The sequence below is a fragment of the Vulpes lagopus genome, chromosome 3, assembly GCF_018345385.1.
Source record: "Vulpes lagopus strain Blue_001 chromosome 3, ASM1834538v1, whole genome shotgun sequence".
Classification (NCBI taxonomy): Eukaryota; Metazoa; Chordata; class Mammalia; order Carnivora; family Canidae; genus Vulpes; species Vulpes lagopus.
The window spans coordinates 146040008-146058589 of NC_054826.1; the positions used below are offsets into that span (position 1 = coordinate 146040008).

General features: G+C 40.2%; 1 protein-coding gene and 1 pseudogene across 4 annotated transcripts in view; one reads left to right on the top strand and one right to left on the bottom strand.

Annotated features, from left to right (window-relative positions):
- TGFBR3 (transforming growth factor beta receptor 3) overlaps positions 1–18582 on the top strand; it is a 193994-nt gene that overhangs the window by 37313 nt on the left and 138099 nt on the right. The window lies entirely within an intron of this gene.
- Positions 7941–11324, bottom strand: LOC121488383 (annotated as a pseudogene).

Below are 18582 nucleotides of genomic sequence, written 5' to 3' on the forward strand. Positions count from 1 at the left end.
CCATCCTTCTGGGCTTGAGCAGCCTGTGAGTCAGTAGTTACTTACAAATCTCAGGCCAAATTGTACTTTATTAACGTGATTCAGGAGAAAAGAATTCTAATGAAAAATTTCAGAGGCCTGTGCTGGGCTTTTTCATGGTATTGTCAGATCTTCCTAAACTCAAGAAAGCACCCCCCCCCCCCAGTCTGTTATTTCTGTTTATTACTCAACTTGGAATCTGTTGGAAAAATCTTACATGAAAACTTCAGGAGAGTGTGTTCTGTCTGGTTGAGGACTTTATTCCTGAGTGCACAGTGGTCTCTGTTTACTCTATAAATGAATGAAGTTGGCTATCCTGGGACCTTGGGCAACCTTCTCCTTCTGCCTTCTCCTCAACCAGCAGACCCAGAGTAACAACTTCAGACTAAACGTTTAGCACTTTTTGTAGGCGATTCCCAGGCAACTTAATGGAGTTGATAGGAATGTAGATCTCAGAAATGTGAGAGAGCATGAAAGATATTTTTAAAGTTGGCAGTAAAGCCTTTGAACCAGTAAGTGACTGTGACTGTGGTTTTTTTTTCAGCTTTATTATTATTATTATTTAGTCTTGTTGCATTTTTATTTTAGAAAGTAATTTTGTGACACAATGTCAAGACTTACTGGTATTTCCCAGGTAAGTTGTAAGATATCATGAACAATGTTGTGACTAATAGTTAAATTGATGTCTTAAATAGTGATTTTCTTTAAAAAGATAAAACAAAATTCAATATCAACCTTAAAAAAACCATGATTATTTATATTTAAGTATATTTGAGTGAGAGAGAAAGGGGGGTTAGGATTGCCATTGATAGAATGAAAAGTACCCAGAATCTGTAGTGTCTTATATGTTTTGTCATCCATGAACATGGTATACCCTTCCATTTGTGTAGGTTTTCTTTAATTTCTTTCAGCACTGCTTTTTGCAGTTTTCACTAGTTTATTTTGAGACAATGGTATGTCAAAATGTGAGTAGTATTCATTATGCATTACTGTTTCATGGGAGTGAGGTTTGAGAACCTCTATTTAGAGCTATAATTCTATTTTCTTCAAACTACTCTTCATTAATATGATGAAAAATAATTCTTCCTCAGCATTTGGCAAGTGAGCTCAGTCACAGATAATTCAGGCTGCCACTAAGGTGAGTTACTGACCTGGCTGGCTTTGCTCTAAGTTGTAGGAACTTAAAGTTTAGTGTGTACTTAAGGAATGTGTGGGGTTTTTTTCTTTTTTAAGATTTTATTTATTTATTTGAAAAATTTGAGAGAGAGCACAAGCAGGGGGAGGGGTAGAGGGAGAGGGAGAAGCCCACTTCAGGCTGAGCAGGAAGCCTACAACACTGGGTTCCATCCGAGGATGCTGAGCTTATAACTTGAGCTAAGGCAGACGCTTAACCAACTGAGCCACGCAGGCACTCCAAGAAATATGTTCTATTTTATTTTAAGAGCTCCTCCTTCAGAGGAGCCTGATGCTGGACTCCTTCCCAGGACTCTAGGACCACACCTTGAGCCAAAGATAGACACTCAACCACTGAGCCACTCAGGTATCCCAAGAAATATATTCTTTACCTGAGGTTCAAACTGGTGTTACTGACCAGGTGATAGCCATAACATCTCTTCATTGAGGTAAAATGAGCATCCTGATTCCTTTGGACTAAAGGTCAGAGTTAGGGGCAATATTAGAATCCAAAGGTTGAAAGTTGTGTGCTTTTGCTAGACCCTTGGGTTTTCCCAGCAGATTTTTGCTAGAGCATAGTCACTCCAGTGAAGCTTTCTTTGAGACTTGTAACTAAAGGATTTTGTAGAGATTTTATGCTCCAAATGTGAGGAATGCCTATGGACTTTACCATAGTGAATCTATTGGATTATTACATTTTTATTTAGTAAAAGTAATTCTCTACCACAGTGTTCATTCTTGACAGAGATTGTATGGTAATTGTGACCTTGGGCTATGAATCCTGACACAGGTTCAAGCCCAGGTTTTGCTGTTTGCAGGCTGTAATTATATCCTCAGTGTCCTCACATAAAAAATAGAGATACCCGCCGTATCTACCCACTGTGTTCTTGTGAGTATTATAAATGAGATGATGCATATAAATCAGAGGGCTGTGTTTATTTTAAATGAAACCATTAAAAATAGCGTTCTTTGAAAATGTTAGCATGGTGAACATACCTACCCAGTCCTTTAAGTCGTAAGTCTTATTATTCAGAGATATATCTGATGCAAAAATCAGATCTGATTCTGAGGTACAATTTGCAGATAAGACAGACTCTATCAATGACCAGTTTCTTTATTTTCCTTTTGTTCTGCTCAAAACAGTATGCTGGGAGTACTGAAGTGGTATAGGGGTGTGATGAAGTTGGGAGGAGATTGTGAATCAAAAGTTTTCTTTTTTTCTTGTTTTGAAAATTTCAGTTTGAGTCCCAAGTTTATGGCTTTCAAAGCTTTTGTTGCCTAATCTAAAGAATACTGCTGATTACTCTTAGTCCATTGATTATTAGGAGATTGAAATGCATGTAGAGCACCCAGTGGTTTGTGGCACTTAGCAGGTCTTTAAAAAGTTAATCCTTATTTTGAGAACCTATATATTTTGGAAAAGAAAGAGCACTAGAACAAACTTATGATTGGCAGAGTAAGTTTATTGTTCAACTGTGTGCTCCCCACAGAGGTAAGGCAGGTCTCAGGGTATTTATTTGGGAGATGGCTGATTTGCTGTTGGCTGAGCTAAGGACTCAGGTGTCTTTGAAATGAGCAGCATCACAGCTGAAGGACTAAATCTGGAGCCAGGATGGAGAAGACCTTGCTCCTCTAGAGGAAGTGAGTAGGCCTCTAGCTGGAGGTTGAAGGGTAAACATGAATCCTCAAGAAAAGTAGTAGTGGCATTGAGGACTGGGCCTAGTGGGGAGACAGGAGAGCCCAGAAACAATAGAATGAGACCACCTAATGGTAATTTTCATTGTGCGTAGTACCTGTGGGCTTAGTCCCACCCTAACCATCCTACTAAAAATCATAATCCCTTTGAACTCCTAGTATACCCATTCCTTCTTATTTTGCTGTTTTTTTCCTCTCTTAGCACTTATCACTTTTTAAAACATGCTTATAATTTATTTGCTATGTTTATTATTTATCTTCCCCCACTAAAATGTAAGCTCTACGAAGGTCAAGTCATTTTGCAAACACTCTGGTGTAGCGGTTGCATATTATATGAACATTCTCAAGTGGAGGGCTTTCCACATTGCCTCTTATCCTTGCTTGAATGGAATCCTCAGGGAGAGGGCAGTCCCTAGTGCCCTTGCACATAGTAAGTGATTAATATTTATTGAATAAATCAATAATTATATCCTATCTCATTCATAAAGTACAACTTTGCTAAAGTAATCTGAATCTTAATGTATTTTACTTTGGGGGAAGGAAGCAGTGTTGCTCTGAAGGCTAGCCTGTGGAGACCAGGTGAGGGGTCACTGTTTTCAGATTCTTAGGTAAAAGAATGTCTGAGTGACCTGTGGTGGTTGTTTTAAAGACAGGTTCTGGATCTGTCACTAAAGAATGTCTTTGACAGCAGGAAGTTATTGCTTTTTGGTAAACATTCTATAAAGCTTAGCATAAGACTCTTTAGTACTCTTGACCTTGGCTTAAGTAGTGGTGGTATATTCTATTCAGGAGCTGGAGGTTAACTCTTTAAACCAGTGGTTCTCCGGGCAACCCAGGTGGCTCATTGGTTTAGCACCACCTTCAGCCCAGAGCGTGATCCTGGAGACTTGGAATCGAGTCCCACGTTGGGCTCCCTTCATGGAGCCTGCTTCTCCCTCTGCCTGTGTCTCTGCCTCTCTCTCTCTCTCTCTCTCTCTCTCTCTGTGTGTGTGTGTGTGTCTCATGAATAAATAAAATAAAATAAAATAAAATAAAATAAAATAAAAAAACAGTGGTTCTCAAAGGATGGTTATGGATCTGAAACCTTATCAAGAGGTTTATGAGGTCAGAACTATTATAAGAATTCAAAGTTGTCTTGCAACTTTGGTTAACATTGCAATGATGGTATAAAAGGAGTATTGGATAAAACAACAGGTGCCTTAGCAGGGATCGAGCAGTGCCTCACTGCCACATGCTAGTGTAAGAATGTTCTTGCTGAAGGAGTTAAAAGCCCTCAAATACATGTCTTTTTCATATTCTGTATGAGGAAATGGGAAGTAGGCAAGTAGCACTTCTACATTCCAAAGCGCAGTGGCTGTCCCAAGGAAACACTTGCGCAGTTGTTTGAATTGTGAGCTGGACTGGTCTATTTTTCATGGAATAGCATTTTCTTTGAAAGAATGACTGACAAACGATGGCTATCTAGTCTTCAGTACTTGCCAGACACTTTTTACAAATGAACAAAGCAATCCTGTTATTTCAAATAAAACGGTTTACAATATTAGTTGCCAATGAAAAATTTTATTTTTCAAGCAAAAATTAAAGTTTAATATTCATCATTCTGACCATAGCAGTTTTTGAATAAATACTTTTTTGGTGAGATCAATGGAAATATGAACAAATATTATTTTTTAATATCATATAAGAAATATGTCAATATTTTGCATATTTGTATAACTCATTGAACCGTGATTTTCCAGATGGCCAATATATGATGTTACAAAACTTTGTGTGGGTAGTAAAAGATCTCACATCTTGATAATACAGGATCAAGCAGTTGGTTTTTTAAAACTTTGTATTTTTAGGTAATTTGGGACATAGAGAAGACTTATATAAATGGTGCAAAGAGTTCCCATATACCCTTTACACAGCTTCACCTTGTAATAACATCTTATGGACCCATAGAACAATTACTAAAACTAGGAAATTAATCTTGGTACAATATTATTAATTAAAGTATAGAATTTATTTGGATTTTACCAATTTTCCCCTAATATTCATTTTCTTTTCCAGGCCCCAACTCAAAATCTCACATTGCATTTAATTGTCATGTCTCCTTGGTTTCCTCCAGTTTGTGGCAGTTCTCTGTCTTCCAGTGACTTTGACACTTTTGAAGACTGGTTAGTTGTTTTGGAAAATGCTCCTCAATTTGAGTTTATCTGATATTTTCTCGTGGTGTCTGACAGAGTTCTTTGCTGTAAAGTTATTATTTTTTTCCTTTGTAATTACTCAGTATTTTGAGAGCAATGGATTTTAACCTAATAAGGTATGAAAAGTTAATTATGCAATGCAGATTCCACATCACAACTAACCTTTAAGTAATGGCTATTTAATGAGTTTAGGTAAAGTATCAAAGGAGAAATAGCTAGCTACAAGTGTATGAAAAGATTGTTAAGGTTTGCTTCTTCTTTCCAACTACATATCTGTATGAGACCAGATTTCTTCATATCCTTCAACCAGAACAATGTATCACAGTAAATTGAATGCAGAAGTAGATACAAAAACCCAGCTGTCTTCTATTAAGCTAGATGTTAAAGAGTTTGCAAAAATGTAAAATGATGCCACTATTCTCACTAAACTGTTTTATTTCAAAAACAGTTATTTTTCTTTTATAAAAGATAATATTTGCATTAAGATGCAATGGATTTATTATTGTATTGTTGTTTTTAAAAGATTATTTATTTATTAGAGACACACACACAGAGAGGCAGAGACATAGGCAGAGGGAGAAGCAGGCTTCCTGACAGGAGCCGGATGTGGGACTCGATGCCAGACCCTGGGATTATGCCCAGAGCCAAAGGCAGATGCTCAACCGCTGAGCCACCCAGGCCGCCCTATTGTTGCTTTTATTTTCATTTTTATTTTATTTTAGTATTTTTATTTATTTAATAAAGATTTTATTTATTTATTCATGAGAGACAGAGAGAGAGAGAGAGAGGCAGAGACACAGGCTCCATGTAGGGAACCTGACATGGGACTCGATCTCGGTCTCGAGGATCAGGCCCTGGGCTGAAGGCAGTGCTAAACCACTGAGCCTCCCACGTCTCGCTACTGTTGTTGTTGTTTTTTTAAAATTTTTATTTATTTATGATAGTCACACACACACACACACAGAGGCAGAGATATAGGCAGAGGGAGAAGCAGGCTCCATGCACCGGGAGCCCGACGTGGGATTCGATCCCAGGTCTCCAGTATCGCGCCCTGGGCTGAAGGCAGGCGCTAAACCGCTGTGCCACCCAAGGATCCCAACCTACTGTTGGTTTTAAATGAATTAAATATTTTAAAAAATTTCTCAGTTTTTATTTCTGTTGTGTGAAATGTTGATAGATATAACTGATACCAACAAAATCTCTTTGGAGTCTTCAGTAATTTTAAAGCATAAAGGAATCCCAAGACCAAAAAGTTTCAGAATCGCTGCTTGCTAAAATAAAAGAAGAGATATCTTGGTATGTGGAGGGGGCGAATCTTGTCTTCTGGTCCAAATGAAGTTTCAGTGAAGGGTTTCATCTAGAAGTCTTGGCCTAGGGAACTCACTCAGGACCTCTGTATCTGTTTTTTTCACCTGGCAGATGAGGGAAATTGGCCTGAGGATCTTCAGGTTTCTTTCAGTTCCCAGATTTTATGATTTCAAATAACTGTTGCTGTCAAAGATGTCATCTTGGCAGCATGGGTGTTATGGAGCATTACAGGTAATTTCTAGAGGGTGATATTTACAAAGTTAATGATGAAAAGGGTCATATCTAGGATATGATATAGTAATATTTGTGAGGCAGGGATTTGAGAGCCCTGTTCTGACTCTTTGGGCCTGTAAAATTATTTCTTTCAGTGTCCCCTTCCAAAAAATTATAGTTTTAGATCTTAATTGGTTTTTACTATACTGAGTAAAGATTTTTACTTAGGGAGTAAGGGAAAGATTTTTAATTATTCCTGAGTACTTTTTTTGTCGGTTTATGTGTATCACAAATTAAAAAGTGTGTGATTTCCTAGAATTTTTGTGCTATAATTTTTTTTAAAAGAATTTATTTATTTATTCACGAGAGGCATAGAGAGAGAGGCAGAGAGAGACATAGGAAGAGGGAGGAGCAGGCTCCGTGCAGGGAGCCTGAGGTGGGACTCGATCCTGGAACTCCAGGATCATGCCCTGAGCCAAAGGTAGATGCTCAACTGCTGAGCCACCCAGCACTGAGCACCGCTGTGCTATAATATTCTGTGCATATACATGTAAACTTCTTTTGTGTGAGGATTTATGAATTTGGATAAGTTATTTTTCTTTGTTATAGGTTCCTCATAAACCACTGATATCTATATTGAAACAGGCTTAGGTTGTAATATCCATTATATACTTAAAATCTTCATGAAGTTAGTTATTTGAGTACTTGTTTTAAAAAGAAAACAACTTGATTAAGAGTCTTTAGACATCCTTAATATTTACAAATGTAGACTTAAAAAAAAAGTCAGCTGGAATGTATTAAGAATCCCAAACTTTGGAACTAATATTTTTCTTTTTTTAGTTTAAATGGAAGGAGACTTGATGGTTTTAGTTTTTAAAGATGAAGAAACAAAAAGGGGAGGGTAAGCCAGTAGTGTATTGTCCTATTAAGTATCAGTCTCAATCAGTTTTTAAACAGGATCCTGAATTCCTGTAAAGTAGATTTTTGTAATGGAAACTGCCACAGTTGAGGGCCAGCTCTGTCATAATCACCAATTTGGGCATCTCTGATATTTAGCAGAAATATAAATATCTAATGTACTGTGTGTTTGTTATAATGTCATAGGAAAATTTTGTAATTGATTCTGAGCCAGATTCTTCCAGTGTTTAAGCTACTACTTGGAAATAAGATTTGGAAACTGGACTAACTTTCTGAGTACTTCTACACTTTAGTAAATTATAGTAAATTTAGTATGTATTATATCTAAAAAAGAAATTCAGGATTATCTTATATCAGAAGAGTTTCATTCATCACATTTCAAAGATTCCTTTAAGTAGTCGGCTATTTCAGGATACTTATGTAACCCAATCTAAGAGGAAAATGCTCTCCAACTCCCAACAAGACAGTTTAACAGAACATAGTGCTTCAGAGCATAGATCCGAGAGCCAGCTGCCTGGGTGCTAATCCCAGATCTGCCAATAAATAGCTTTGTAACCTCTGTTTGCTTTAGCATCCTCATCTGTAATATAGTATCCATCTCATTAGATTGTCTTCAAGATTTAATGAGCTGTGATGCTTCATGCACTCAAAACCTGCCTGGCATTTACTAAGCTCGACCAAGCCATAGCTTTGAGTATTCGTGTGCTATTAAAATTATTGCTTAGTTAACATGTGGTATATTTTAGGTTGCTTATTTCTTCATGACATCTGAATTTGTATCTCATTAGTAACATTATCCTCAAGTAATGTTTGAGGATACGTTACATCTGGGTAGATTTTACATTCCTAAAGCACACTACTAGAGTTCTAGATTTGTGGTATGTTGGTATTTTAAGGATCCTTAGAGATTATCTGGTTCAGCTCAGCCTGATACATAAATCACCTTTCTAATATCCTGCTGACTGAGCCTCTAGCCTTTACTTGAATTTAAAATATCCCTGACCCTTGGGAAATTCTTCTTCATGTTGTGCAATCCACCTGGCTGTAAACCTCCACTCTCAGTCCCTAGTTCTGCCCTATAGAGCTGCATGGAATTTGGTTAACAAATAACTCACCTGAATGGTGACAGCAAAGTAAATGGATTCTTGATAATTAAGGGCTGTCTAAAAGTGCCCAGAGTGGTGTATTGATGGTACTTTAAAGTCTTTGCTCCCTGTTCATAAAAGAAGTAAGGCTTGTATTTGTAGATAGAGTTGCTCTGAGGTAGTTGGGGACACATTTGGCATAGAAGTTTGTTCCACTGAGCCTGTGGTGGGGCAGTGAGCCTGAGGGGGAAAGGGAGTACTGAGTCTCTGGAGTTTCTTACAACTCCCCCCACCCTCATGCATTGTTGTACAAGTCCTTTTCTGGAGGAGAAGCTTTGTGTTTAAAAGTTTGACCTGCCATATTTTCTAAATTGCATATTTCTCCTACATAGAATGGAAGTTTCATGAAAGAAAAAGAGAAGGCTGCTTACTTTGTTCACTGCTGTATCTCTAACAGCTACAAGAACTTGGGATATATAGGTGCTCAGTATTCAAATGATGGAATTAAATATTAAACACTCAAATGTGAATGTGTTTTCAGTTTAGTGCCAGGAAATGTCACATTCACTTTTTAAAAAAAAAACAAAAAAACAGCTCATACTTAATTGTGACACTTTAAAATTGGACAAGGGTTTTGACATCTGCCCCCTTCCCATATTTCATCTCTTTCAAATGACAGGAGAACACCAGCCAATCACAGGCTTAATGAGTTTAATAAGTTTACTCCTTCACTTCCTTTCAGTAGCACCCAGTATTCCTTTGAAATACCAGATAGACCTGGCAGTGGCCAGTAGTATACACTTCAGACTTCAAGAGTTAAAAGTTGAGGTTCACTAGCATTCGGTGTAGCAGTGGCACTTGTCCAAAACTGGTACCTCCCTATGGTTGGAGAACTTTACTTATTTATTTTTTAAAGATTTTATTTATTTATTCATGAGAGACACAGAGAGAGAGAGAGGGGCAGAGACATAGGCAAAGGGAGAAGCAGGCTCCCTGCAGGGAGCCCGACATGGGACTCAATTCTGGGACTCCAGGGTCACGCCCTGGGCTGAAGGCAGGTGCTAAACCACTGAGCCATCCAGGGATCTAGTTGGGGATCTTTAAATGCACCAGTGAAAAAATTTTTTTCCCTTTAAGGAGAAGAAAGAAAATCACTCCCATCACTTCAGGCTTGTTTTTTTTTTTTTGCAAGAGAGACCAAAATCTAATGTGAGTTATGAGAAAGAAGACAGTGATGGCTATACAGGGGGTGACCAGGAGCAAATGAGATACTCCTTTACCATCCACATCCAGTATATGTCTTTCACAAAGCAACAACAAAAATAACAGGTCCACAGAATACAACAGCCAGAGTTACAAAATCCGTTCATCCAAGAGTGGTGGAAAGCAGAGAGAGGAGTTGGGAGGGCAAGTGGCACAGGGAGAAAGAAAGTATGCACATCATTCCAGGCATGGGACTGGCAAGTGCTAGAAAAGACCTGCAGAAAAACCTGTGGTCCATTTAGACTCAGCGGTGTTAGGAATCCACATACTGGTGTCAGGAATTCTCCTTTATGCATACCAGAGACAGAAGTCCCATTCCTCGGAGAGAAGGGTATACGCAGAGGGTCCTTGGCAGAGCAGGTCCTGCCTTCCCTAGTGGAGGACGTGCCAAGGAAAAGAGCTCCTACAGCTTTTTCCCAATCACACCCATCCCCTCTGGGTGGCAGGTGACTCGGTTACCTGTAGCTGCCTTTAGTCTGGCAGGAGACGGATGTGGGGATGGGAATTTCTCTGCAGAGGTTGAGCTACTCAGGGCAGACTGCAGGTAGACCATCTTCTGGAAAAGTCTTTTGCTTTAAGAAAACCACCAAAGAGAAGAGGCACAACTAGGAAAGGTATACTTTGCTGGGGGTCATTGCTTCATTGGCGCTGATGCTGAACAGAGGAAAGGATGGAGAGGGGCCTCTACTGATAGTATATGAGGACTGCATGGCTGTGAGGAAAGCCAGGGCAAACCAAATCCAGTGTAGTAAGGCCACCTCTTCTCTGTGCTTGACAACCGCTGGTGCACTTCAGTTCCTTTATTGAACCAATATTCAGAGCAGTGTGGTGAGTAGAGAAGGGACGTATGCAGAAGACTAACCAGCTGACCAACATAATGGATGGGAAAGAGGCTACAGACATCCCCTGGATGTGGAAAGGAGCCTGCAGCCAAAGGTTGAAGAGCATGTCAGCAGTTATTTTGCTGACACTGGGGAATGGGTGAGGCTTCCTCCCCGATCCCTCAAATGCCAGATCAGCTATGTCTTGAGACGAAATGGCATTAACAGCTTTGCTAAGCACAAATGGAGGGAGCACTCAAAGAGCCCTGAAAAATGAGATAAAGAAGAATTTCACCGACGACCAAACATCTCCATGTTGTGATGGATCACCAATAGTTTGGGCTGTTACTGACTATAGTGCAGGAATAAACACTTGACAAAACAAGAGGAGACTTCTAGTAACCATAGGTGGCTCATTCTCTTGCTTCCTTTCTGTACTCTGGGCTCTCCTCTGCACCAGGACACTACGGCTTGTCCTTTTCCACGCTGCTCCTCTCTTGCTGAGTCTGAGCATCTAGCTTTGAGATGATACAAATTCCTCAGATTGGAGTCTGATTTCCCCTGGTAAGGTCCTAGAGAAAGGTTTTGACACTTTCAGCCATCTCTTTACCACCCAAGCTACCAACTATATGCAGGAGAGAGAAGTGTCTCAAAATCTTTCATCATGAAGGACCTGGCTGCTCCCACAATCTGGGTTCCCACCTACCCAACCCCTTACCCACCTCGGGGCTGCTCAGCTCCTCCTGGCCCCTCGATGCCTGGCCGGCCACCAGCTCCCGATGACGGGGCACTCCTACTGCTGGGGACACTACACCCACTCTGGGCATGCCTGGGCCACACTGGACCGCACTGGGCCGCTCTGACTTTCACTTGTATGTTGTGGCCCATACTTTGTACCTGAGCTGAAGGAGGACCTGTGAGAGGATAGAAAATGAGATCTCTGAAAGAAATATTATTAATAATATTATGATTATTTGTAACTTTCAGATACATTAAGAAAAAAGTACTTTTTTCAGTTTTGATATGTGAAGATTTTCTAGAAAGGAAGGAAAGGTTTCTAATTTTATCAAAGGCAGAGGTAGGTATACCACACTGTCAGAATTGGGTTTTTAAATCAGCTCAGCTGGATAGCAGCTTTACACTGTAGCCCCGGTGATGTTATATGAGCTTAGCTCTACTTTGAGTGCTAATGAAACAAGTTGGCCAGAAATATGAATTGTAAAGAGCCATCAAAACATTACAATGTAAGAGAAAAATGTAGTGAAAATTCTAACATAGAAAGTCCAAATAGTTCCTTTTTCTGAAGGCTTTAAAATTTTTTTCTTAGGTAATTTGCAAGACTATTTTAAGTTATAGAAAATATATGTAAAATTAAAATGACATTAGCTGAGAACTTTACCCAGTTGATTAAGGAAATCTGAGCTTCCTTTTTTCTTTGGTGTTTGTATCTCTCTTTAATGTGCCAGAAGCTGAGTTTTCTATAGAAAGAGGACATATATTTAGATCAGAACTCATTGGCATATTCCTTGGGTTATCTTAGGTCAGCATTTTCTCTGGGAAGAAACACCTTTTGATTTTGGAACCAGAATGCTGGTTCCTTCCTTCTAGTCCACATACTATCCTCTCTGCACACGCGCCCTCCACCCCCCAGGGCTGGCCTTGGCTTAGTCACTTGACCCAGTCAGTAAGTCAATAACTTCATGACTTTGAGTTACTTAATATCATTCTGTCTTAGTGTTTTCAGCTATAGAATGAAGGTAATGGTGTATCTCAAGGTGGTTTTGAGGAATAAATACGTAAATATAAGTAAAATGCTTAGAAGAGAGCCTGGCACATAGCAAATACTCCATAGATGATAATATTGTCACATGTGGATATTTTGAGGGTATAGAGTGGAAAATAGATTTTTAAAAACCTGGAAATTTCCCTATACAAATTCTGAGGAATATTGATCATTATCTCCACGATGACCTTAGTATTTGTAAAATTCTTTGCCATTTAGGCCACTTGCTGTGCTTCCATTTACACTTCCCTGTGCAAGGTGTGGAGTTAATTTCTAATCCATTAATCATGAACGAGGAATACTCTAAAGAAAAGCTAAAGTACTAACTAGTTAGAAAGTGAAGTAACTTTGAATTTTCTAAAGCCATGCCTTTACTTGGAATTTTAACTTTGTTGAATTTCTGTGTAAGGGGCTAAAAAACTTCCATTCTTAGATTCACAGTGTTCATAGGCAAAATAGAAAAAAATAGATAAAAACAGTAATTTTAAGAGGAAACATTTTTATTTTTGTTTTTGTTTTATAAAAGATATGTTTAGAGAGAGTGAACGTGAGAGCATGCATGCCTGTGTAGTGGGGAGGGTCAGAGAGAGTCTTAATGAGATCACAACCTAAACTGAAACTAAGAGTGTGATGGTTAACTTCCTATGGCACCCTCTAGGTGCCTCTAGGGGAAAAGTTTTTTTTTTTTTTGGGGGGGGGGGTTACCATCTATATCCGATTCCATGGATGTTGTCGTAATTATCATTTTGTGTCTTCAGAGAATGGAGCAGATTTTGAACATGCTTTTATTTTCTCCCCAATATATTGGCCATTATATTTAATAGTATTTGGGATTTTTAAAAATAGAGGTAATTAATTGTGAGGTATTTTGATGTTCAGCAGGCAAAGGAAACACATTACTTTGTATAAACAGAGGGTAATATGGAGTCTTTGAAATCTAAATTATTGAACTATTTGCCTAAGGATAATCTTCTTAACTCTTTAGGTTTTCTCTGGCCTGTAATGAACTACAGTAGTGGTTTGGGAATAACACAGAAACATCCTATATGTGAAACATTTGGGTCCCATTTGGAAAGCATGATGGATGGATCCAAGTTTTCAGGTTTATCTTTGAGTTACACTGATAAATTAGTAAACTTTCATCCCATTTTCCTCTCCATTTTGTGGTCTAATTGGCTTATGGTTGGTAAAGACAGAAGCATATTTTTTTTGAGAGAGATAAGCCTTCATTTTGTTTACATTTTAAATGATCACCATCTCTGAAACTGGCACTAGGACCAAAGAATGTTTATTACTTCCATGTTAACATGGGGATGGGTCTGAAAGATGTTAAGTGAGGTTTATGTTTGGTTCTATTCTAAGGCTTCCTTGGGCTCCAGCCAAGGTAACTTGGTTTTTGTAAGAGCCAAGAGGAACTGCCTTATAATCTCTTTTTTATAGCTGTTTTTATATTTTTATTTGAAAGCATCTACCTTGAGGATAGAAGCTCTGCTGTGCAGAGTAAAAAACAACTGTTTCTAATCTTAGCAAGAGGACAACAAGGGGGGTGGCTAGGGGTTTCCAGACACAGTTGTGTTTGACACCTGCCCTGGTTGTATCACTGGTCAAGCAGATCTTGTGGCCTTTGGGCAAGTTTGCCTTGGGAAGATGGAAACACAATAGAGATAATTTCTAATTTAGAAAGGTCTCTAGGACTCTAGTCCAGAAGGGTTTTTTTGTTTTGTTTTTTTGTTTTTTTCTTTGTTGTTGTTGTTTTTTGCTTTGTTTTGTTTTTGTTTTTACCTGTGTGTGTCAGGTGGGGTGCGGTGTTTCCTGCTGTGGATGTGGGGAAAACCATGTCACACCTTCACAGAGAAGGGAGAAGGCACCTGACTGGCCTACGTGATTCAGAAAGTGTCACAGGCCCAACTCCGTATTCACTTTTCCAAGGTCCTTCCTGTTGCACTGAACTCTGGCCCTGCCCCCTCCCACCCTCTGGGGCCTGTGGAACCCCCAGGGAGGAAGTTGCCACTCCTATGCCCTTTACTCTTCCTGTGCCCTCTGGCCGAGATCTGTCCTGTGGGTCTGGGCCCCACCTGAAGTCACATTTGTATTTAGCAACTTGCTTGGTGGTTCCTTGTCCGTGCCCAGACTCCTGTGTGAGGTACTGGCTGGTGTGATTGCAGCTCCCGTTGACCCACTGTTCACAGAGGCAGAGGAACAACATAGGCCAGACTATAGAACCCAAGGAAAGCTCTGGGTGACCTCTGCTATTTAGCAGCTGCTCCTAGCACCAGTCACTGTGGCAACTGGGCTCTGTTTATGAAAATGAACAGGGACCTCAAGGCCGGGGCATTCACACCATGGACAGAGCTCCCCCTGGAAATACGTTGCCTGCCAGATTGCCAGGGCTAAACCAAAACAAAGACATACCAAACAAAAGTAGCTGGGGAAGTATTCTGCTCTTGGGGGACATGCACTGTGGCCTAATTGCCGGGTATCCTCCTTTACCAAACAGAACCGTGCCGGGGTGAGCTTATCTTGGTTATGCCAGAGAAAGAAGGGGGCAAAGACCCTAGTACTTGTATGGGTAACTTCTTGAGTATGCCCTTGTGTTGCACAGGGCTGGTCTCTAGCTGTGGGTTCAGAAAGAAGTTTAGTTACCAAGGATTTGACTTTTTGAAAATCTTATTTTAGGTCCTGCTTTTATGTAAACTGTAAAGCTATTTTTGGATCTGTACCTTTAGAATAGACCCTTGTCTGGAATAACTGAGTTTGGAGTTTGTCCTCTTCAAGTCCTTGCTTTCACAGCGATGGTCCAAGTACTCCGCCTGGGAAATGGGGAGCCTATAGACATCTTTGAGCACACTGTGAAACCCAGAGCTTCTCGAGGTGACTGCTACGTTCTAGGTGCTTTTCCCATTGTTAGGTTTTAGGATTCCATGGCTGGACCCTTCCAGCATATGTGTCTTTTAGCCTCATTTAAATGCTCACTGGAATACTTCACTGGGGCATAGATAGATGAAGCTCTAGTCTATATTGAAAGTTCCCAGAGTTTAGAGCTGGAAGGACCCTTAAAAATCATCAAACCATATTCCCCTATTTTAAAGATGTGTAAGTCTAGGCTAAAGGGGCTAGTTTGGCAGAGCTTGGAGCAAGTGCACGGGTCGTCTGATGCCATTCCAGAGCTGCCTTCCCTGAACCGTGCCTTATCACTGTGGAAGTCTGCTTGGCCTGTGGTTTATGCATCCTGGTGGAGGAGGAAGACATGGGGAGGTCTAGAGGGCTGGCATTGGTCATTTTCCAACAGAATGGAGATGTTCAGGAATGACATAAATTTGGAGAAAGAGGGACTCCCCATATGTAAGTCAATCTTAGCTTTAAAGTGTAAAATATCCATTCATGGGGCACCAGCCTGGCTCAATCTGTAGAGCATGTGACTCTTGATCTCAGGGTCAAGTTCAAGCCCCATGTTAGGTATAGAGCTCACTTAATTAAAATAATAATAATAATAATAATAATAATGGACCTAAAACAACCATTCAGTGCATTGAGGAGGCCTAAGGTCTACCATCGGGTCTTCTTGATCTGATGAGATGTCAAGAAATTGGGATAAAAGGGTAGAGGTGAGTGGGGTGGAGGTGCTACTGGTTATAAGTGCAATGAGAAGAACATGGGCCTAAACCAATGTCCCTTCCTAGAGGGATTCAGGCCTAGCTTTACCCCAGCAACCCATTACTCCTTAACTTCCCCTGTATGTCCTGGAGGTTGCACAGCTGCTGTACCTCATGAAGATGACCCATCCCAAGAGACCCTTCACTGCAGCGAAGGGAGTAAAGCTAAGTGTCCTCCTTCAGTACTCAGGCCTTTATGGTTACTGGGGTGGCTGCCACTGTTTGCTCATGATAATTCCTTATGAACTCTTCTGTTGATAAACCAAACCAAATCAGTAGTGGTCTTCCTTCAACTGAGGATTTAAATTAAATTATAACCACAGGTATCTAATTGGTGTCCATTTCAGTGCTGAACATTTGTACTCTGGGCTGTGGATGTGATGTTTCTGCCCTGTTTTGGCTGAGATGTGAAATGTGAGTTTGCCATGTGGCACAGTCTTTCCTCTGGCCATTTAATGCAGCTAAAATATTGACGGGGTTGATTTGTCACACTGGAGAGTTTATCATGGGCATGACTACTGGTACAGGTAAATCCTGTGCTTCACTCTGTTTGTAATCAAGGGAAGAGGCCTCCTTCTCCAGGTGTATTCTATAACTATAATGACATTTAAGTTCTCTTGGGCAAGGTATGGAAGAAGATTGTAACAGTGTATTCTGTACTGGCTCTGTCAGGCTTTGGAAAGCAGACCTCAGGGTGATCTGAAAAGCCAGTATCCTGAACTAGCTGAAGCCGTTAACCAAAATGATGTCTGGACAGTCTGGAGCTGAACAGGTTTCTCTAGTATCTATTTACAGTTAGCCAGTGAGGTTAATAGCAACTGAGCTGAGAGCCAGTGTCTGCACTGGCTGTAACTCACTTGTGTTCTGGAAGGGGGTCAGAGAAACTGAATAGATTTATTCATTCAGGGAGCATTGAGTAACAGCAGCCTTAGCTGCAAAACCAGCTCTTTTCAGCTTTTTGATGACGTGCACTATTATTGTTTTTAACAGGTTGGCTTAAAAGTGAGCCTCTAAGAGTCAAGGCTTTATTCCTCTCTGTCCAACGCTCACATGTTTTCTTCTAGTTTGCTGTAGTCCATTAGTAAACATTTATCAAGTGCCTACTGTGTGCCAGGAACGGTGTTATCACAAATCAGTAACTTATTCTTAGTTAATGAATGATCTTATGCAGAAGGCATACAAAGAAGCCTTACAAGGGGTGGATAATTGGGAGTTTTTGTATCTCTTCCTGCTCATTCTTCCGTGCGTTCACATCAGGGAAAGGAAGTGGAAGTCAACTTAAATTAGTTTATTTTGGTAATAGCAGTTTTAGAAAAGGTTTGGAGAAGGAAATTGAAACTATTGAGAAATAGGAGGTTTGAGGATTACTGCTAGAGTTTTCCTACTCCTTCTAGCCCAGGGACTTTGTCCCAGTTACCACTGATAATGGACCCTTTTTATGTTTAACTGTCTTGTCAGTAAGTCAGTGACACATGCTGAGAATAGAAACCAGTACCATTCCATGTTGTAAATGCCAGTCTATACACGCCCCACTGGTTCTGTTGTTGTGATTGTTGCTATGATACTTAGCATCAAATGCTAGCCATTTGCCTGTCATTTTACATCACACCTACGGGGTCCCTACCCCAAGCTGCTTACCTTCCCTGGAAGCCCAGGACCTCTTCCACATGGCACCACAGGAAGTGGTGGAGAGAAAGGGACAGAGCCTTCCCTTGGTAAAACATGGTCCTTGCTTGAGGCTGTGAAGGGAACTGTGTAAATTTTAATAGGAAAGGCCTTTATTTTGGTAATCTTTTTCTGTAAAATTCTGATTTTTAAAGTATTTGGGGTTAAGTGTAACTCTGTTCATTGTTTTTTGTTCTTCTGAAATATGTGACTTGCAATGGTAGACTATGTGCTAGACTCTGAGGGAGGAAATGAAACAGAGATGTAGCCTCTAGTCTCTGCTCCGTAGGTATTCCTGACCCATGAGGGAAGAGAAAACATCAGGTGGCATCATTAGAAGCTTTTTTAATGTAATGGTAGACAGGAGAAAATGGAAACTGGACTAACTCCATTAAATTCTGAGGTTGTTTTGCCTTTACCATAGGGTCATCTTAACTGAAGGCAGGTCTCCTGGTGGTTGTAGGAATGGCTCAGGAGGTGTCAGGGTTTTGTTTATAGTCCAAGGAAGAGTGATATGCTGCCTTTGGCTTTCTTAAGAGAGAGCCTCTTTCTCCAAACTCCCAGCATTCCTCTCTTTTGCATTCATTGGCTGAATTGATAGAGCACCACCATCCATCCTTAAGCCAGTCATTGGCAATCACTAATAGAGTTGCCATGATGACTTAGACTGATCAACTAGAGAATCAATCACATTGTTTACCATAGGGGTCTCCTGCCGAAATAAATGTGAGCAGACTTCCAATAGAGGAAGCGTGCATCTAGTATAGGACCATGTGAGGATAAGAAGTCAAAGACAAA